Below are 6,205 nucleotides of genomic sequence, written 5' to 3'. Positions count from 1 at the left end.
GAAACAAGAAGGCAGCTCTTGAATCAATCAAAAACTGCCATGTGACCCAGCAACTCCACTTGTGGGTGTGCACCCAGAACAGAACACAGAGAACCGAATGAATACCTGTCCACCCGTGCTCACGGCCGCCTTATTCCACACTTGGAAACAACCCAAGTGTTGGGGATGAAGCCACACACAAAAGGCAGTGCATACACACCTCAAAATAATCCAATCCCACAAGGGAATGAAATCCAGACACTCCCTGTGAGGATGAATGTCACAGGTACTACGCTTAGTGAAATAAGCCAGTCCCGGTAGGACTCCATTCTGTGAGGTGCGAAGAGTAGACAAGGTAAACTGGAGTCACCAGGGGCCCAGGGAAGAGCTCGCCTTATCATTGTGTTTCAGTTTCGCAAGATGAACGGTCACAGGGATGGGTGGCTGCACACCTCGTGAGGGTATTTAGCACCACTGAACTGAAAAGTGGATAAGATAATAGATTTTTGTCATGAGTATCACACCACAATTCAAAAAGTTAAAAAGGAAGTTGTTATACGCCCAAAATGAGACTGGTTCTTGAATATGCTTCTTACAGAGCCTGACACATAAAGGCTGCTCAACAAATGTTAGTGTCCCTCTAAATCCCATCCCCTGGCCCCTGATGGTTCCTGCTTTCTCCACCATAAGGGTTATTTGGGAAATATGTGGTGTTTTCATTAGCTGAAAACATTAGCCAGCACAGAAATAAGAATCATCACTGATGTCCCAAAGAGAGGACACTACTGACCGAATGAAAGCCAGTTCAGCAAAATATAGTTGGGAAAGAAGGAAAAGGAAGAAGGATCCATAGGTTGGTGGCTGCCCAAGTCCCTGGGCCCAGGTATGGGGCTTCGGGCTTCCAGAAGCAATGGAGGTTCAGTCTGGGGACCTGCAAAGGAGTCAAGTGGGTTAAGGAACCAGAACCAAAAAAGGAAGGAGACTTGGAGGCTGACTCTGACCTCAAACAGCTTCCGTGTAGCTTGAGCAACTGCTCAGCCCTGCAGGGAACAGTCTGCCCTTCCCATGCAGCTGGGAAGCCATGCGAACTCTGCCAACAGCCGTGCAGTGACCGGGTAGCTGAGAACACACGGGCTTTCTTCTTCTGTTGTTTCACGGAGAATCAGGCCTTGATTTGAGCCATGTTGTTTGGAATCAGTGACTATTGCCAATCTGGTAAACATTCTAGAGTCTTGAGTAATCTGAGGGCTTTCTGACCCAAGAGAACCCCTAACTCATGTGACCCCAAACTGCTCATGGCAAGTGGCTCCACTCCCAAAGAGCACCTCTCCAGCTCCCCGGTGGCTCAGGCTGCCAACTGGGTGCCACTAGTCACTGCACAGAGTGAGCAGACACTGTACTGGTTTTAATCCCCCAAAGAGCCTGATCGGCAAGTTGCCGTCTAAGTGGTTTGACAAGCTAGCTGCTCAAAGAAGACAGGACATGAGGAAAGCTCCAGGAGCCAAGTGACCTTTGTCAAGAAGACCTTACCAGTAAGAGTGGGGTGAGAGTCCAGAGAAACAGAGCAGAGTATGGAGAGAAGGTAGCAAGGGCCCAGCAGACAGGGGACGGGGACCGGAGACTGGTGGCATCTCCAGCATGAAGGTAGCTGAGGGGAAGCCTGAAATGCGTCACTATTTCTTGGACAGTGCTGCCACTTGTCCAGAGATGGGCGTCCTTCTGGGGCACATCTCGGTCGCTTTGTTTTGATACCTGAGACTGTGTGACTTATAGAGAACAGAAACGCATTTCCTCAGAGTCCTGGGGGCTGGGAAGTCCAAGTCCCAGCAGCCGTTGTGGGCCTCTGGTTGTCCTCACACGGAGGAAGGCAGGATGGCAAGGGACAGTGAACTCAACCTGCAAGCCCTGTTTAGAGGCATTAACTGACGAGGGCTCCGCCCTCAAGACCTAAACACCTCCCCACAGGCCCCGCCTCCTAATAGGCAGTTAATGTAAAATAGGCAATCAGGGCGAATCGAGGAATGAAGGCCATCTGAGTCTGGGAAGTTGGAGACTGCCCCTGGGACACTGGAATGTCAGTGTCTCCAGTGCCCTCTGATCGCCAAGGTTACCTGCCTAACTGCCCTTCCCAAAAAGCCGCAGGCAGGGAATTGCTAATTAATGTCCCCTGGGCCCCTACCTGCCTGAATCCTCCCTGTGGTCCTTCCCTCTGCCATCTGCTTCTCACCTTTTCTGCTATGTCACTGGCGTCTCCTGGGCCTAGTCAGTAGGCTGGAAGGAGAAAGATAAGGGGGGAGAGAGCAGAACGAAGAAGACCCTAATCTAGAAATGATGCAGGGTGCGCTCTCTTCTTGGGATTCTAGAACATCATCCACGGCCCTCTTCTCCCTCCCGGGAGAAGTCTGTTACTACTTTTAAATGAAATCTGCTTAATATATGCTTGCCTTGGCGGCTACTCTGGCATTACACTTCAACACGGGAAGAAGCAGAACTTGTCACCATACACGGCAGTATCAAAGGGGCTGGAGTAGTCAACTGGTCTAGAAAGAAGCTTGCAGACGGGTCTTCTCCTCTGTGATCATGGGACGTTCAGAGATGGCTGCGTCATGTTCAGACCGGTTCTGCAGTCCAGAACCTTCGAGGGTTTCCAGAAACATTCTTTCCTCATATCGAACGTGTTTCCAGCATGGCACAGCAAGGACCCTGGAGAATCTGTTCCTCCACAAAAGTAGTAGGGACAGCTGACCCCGCCGAAGTCTGGTTTCTCAGAACTCTGGATGTTCACCCACGGCTTACCACGGCCTGAGGAAGGGTTATTCAAGAAAAAAAAATGGCAGGAACCCAGAAAGCACAGCTCTGGGAACTTGCCCGTTCCCGTCCCCCTCCTCAGCCCTGCAGCAACCCTGAAAATCCAGTGTGGAGACCGTGATAGCTGTGGAAAACTAGTCACCAGGCCCCACTAGGGGAGGCAGAGTGGGCTGGGAGGGCCCCCACGTCTCCAGCCCTGGAGAGCTGTCACTATCTGACCTGTCTGGCAGCCCTGGAAAGCTCTGTTCTTGGAGCTTGTCTCCCCCTGGCTTGACTTGGAGCTTATTCAGTACGAACTCCCCCCCACCCCCGCCCCCCGTGCACACTGACCAGGCTTAATATCAAAGTTGCCTGAGGAAGAAGTGCCTGTTAGGGCAAAAAAGTAAAAAAAAAAAAGCCCCAAAACTTAAAAGGACACCCAAAGAAATAGAAAGGGAGTGGGGGCAGGGACAGTCAATAGAAACTATTCCAGAGGAAGCCCAGACTTTACTAGAGAAAAATATAAAATCAGCTAGTTTCAGTACCCTGAAAAACTAAAGAAAAAAAGAAATAAACAAAAGTGTCAAAATATCTCGCCTAAGAAAGAATACCAGTGTATTAGTTTCCAGCTGACGCTATAACAAATTATCACAAGTTTAGTGGCTTCGATATATATCTATATTTGTGTATCAATAGATGTATAGGTACAGGAACATAATTTTTATAGCTATAGATCTCAGAAGTCCATACTGGAGTAGCAGGGCTGCATACTTCCTGGAGATACCAGGGAATCCTGTTTCCTTCCTTCCTCCAGCTTCTAGAGGGAATAATATATGTCTCCCCGCCTCTTCTCCATCTCCCTCGACTTCCTTCGTCACATTTCCTCCCTCCTCATAAGGACTCTTCATTACGCTGTGTCCACCAGGGCAATCCAGGACAACCTTCCCAAGTCAAGGTCCTCGATTACATCTACAAGGTAATTTATAGGCAACTTATTCACCGATTTCAGAGGTTAAGGTGTGAGCATATTTGGGGCCCTTATCCTGCCTACCACAATCAATAAAGAAATAGAAATTAATAAAAGAGAACCAATACAAATTCTGGACTTAAAAGTAAAATAACTACAAAGACAAATTCACTAGAGGGGATCAATAGCAGATTTAAGCTGGTATAAAAGAGGATCTGCAAACTCTAAAATACGAATTGAGACAATCTGGTCGGAGGCACTGAAAAACAGCAAAGGAAGGAGACTAAACAGAGCCTCAGAGACCCAGGGGGCCCATCAAATGTACCAATATGTATCCGTGGGACAGAAGGAGAAAGGAAGAAAGGGGTCAGGAAGACATTCAAGAAATAATGGCTGAACAGTCTACTCATTTGATGAAAAATATTAATTTGCTTACTGAAGAAGCTCTACAAATTCCAAGTAGGATAAACTTAAAGAGATAAAAAAAAAAAAAAACTCATTAAAAACTATGAACAGCTGCTATAGCAACCATCAATAGAGTGAAAAGCAGCTTCCGGAATGGCAGAGAATATTTGCACACCACGTGTCTGATAAGGGTCAGAGAGCCGAAGCGTATAAAGAACTCGACAACAAAGCAAGTCACCTGTTGGAAAAAAAATGGGTTAAAGGCTTAATTGGAAGTCGCTCAGAGAGGCTCAGAGAAGACGTACAAACGGCCAACGGGCACATAAAGAGACGGCCCGCTTTGCTAATTGTCAGGGAGTGCATATCAAAACCAGGATCTCACAAAACAAAAAACCAGAAAACAGCAAGTGTTGGTGAGGACATGGAGAAATTCAGACCTTAGTGCTGGAGGTAAAATGGAAAGCCAGTCCCCAGATTCCTCAGCAAATTAAAAACAGAACCACCATATAATCTAGCAATCCCACCATAGTTGCATATATCCAAGGAGCTGGATGGGACCCTGAGCAGATAGCTGCTCCCCAGGTCCCAGAAGCCACGGGAGGGAAACCACCCGAACGTCCATCCGTGGGTTAATGGATAAAGAAAACATGGTGTGCACACATGAATCTTCTTCAGGCTTTTTGAAAAAGGAAATCCTCTTCCATGTCCTTGAGGAAAGTAGGCTAAGTGAAGTGAGTCAGCACGGGGAGACAAGGGCCGCAGGCGCACTTACACGGGGACGCTGCAGCACTCAGACTCTCGGAGCACTGGGGAAAGGAGGGAAGGGAGTTGTCGTCCGTGGCTAATAGTTTTGCTTTGCAAGATGAAAAAAAGTTCCAGAGATCTGTTACACAATAATGTGGATACACACTGTTATACCGTACGCTTAAAATAATTAAGATGATGACTATTATGGTGCATGTTCTTTACAACGTTAAAAATAAATAACGAGGGGCTGGGGTTGTGGCTCAGTGGCAGAGCACTTGCCTAGCATGTGTGAGGCACTGGGTTCCATCCTCAGCACCACATAAAAATAAATGAATAAAATAAAGGCTTATCAACATCTAAAAATATTTTTAAAAATAATAGAGAAATAAATAAATAAATAATGAGCTGGGCAGGTTGGCACATGCCTGTAATCCCAGCAGTGCAAGAGGCTGAGGCAGGAGGATTTCAAGTTCAAGGTCAGCCTCATAGTGAGGCCCTAAGCAACTCAGCAAGAACCTGTGTCAAAATAAAACGTAAAAAGGGCTGGGGCTCAGTGGTTAAGTGCCTCTGGGTTCAATCCACCATACCAATAAATAAAAAAAGAAAGGAATGAACTACTGATACTTAGTATAGTGTGGATGAACCCTGAAATCATTAGGCTAAGTGGAAGAAGCCAGACTAAACACAGACAAAGCTGGCCAGGTGCGGTGGCACATGCTTGTCATCTCAGCTACTCAGGAGGCTGAGGCAGGAGGATTGCAAGTTCAAGACCAGCCTGGGCATCTTATCATGACTGTGTCTCAAAATAAGACCTTTCCTAAGAAAGGGGCTGGTAGATACCTCAGCGGTCGAGCACCTCCAGCCCCAGGTTCAGCTCCCAGCCCCCCCACATGCGCGCACACACATGCACGCACACACAGACTGCACGTCCTGTGGCTGCATTTATATCAACGTCTGGCCTGAAAGCGCTCCAGTGGTAGGTAGCACAGGCCGGGATCTGCGGCTAGCGAGAGCAGGTCCTCTTGGGCGTCAGAGGCTGCTCCACCCACCCAGGCCAAGACCGCACAATGTGGGGATGCAGACTGAACCCAGAACCACCGGATGCCGGGCTGCGCATGGGTAAATCGTGTGCTCTGCAAATTCTCCATTATACAAAAAAGAGAGAACTGAAGTGGCTCTACTAGTTTCAACTTTAAGAAAAAACCGTTGCTGGGGACAGAGAGGACATTTTACAGTGATGGGGTGTCCATCTATCAGGATGGTAAACACATGTGGACAATGGAGAAGAACTGAAGTAACGTCATGTCATGTTGCTCCGAC

The sequence above is a fragment of the Sciurus carolinensis genome, chromosome 15 (assembly GCF_902686445.1).
Source record: "Sciurus carolinensis chromosome 15, mSciCar1.2, whole genome shotgun sequence".
NCBI lineage: Eukaryota > Metazoa > Chordata > Mammalia > Rodentia > Sciuridae > Sciurus > Sciurus carolinensis.
The sequence above is the reverse complement of the archived record's forward strand: the minus strand, read 5'-3'. Positions refer to the sequence as shown.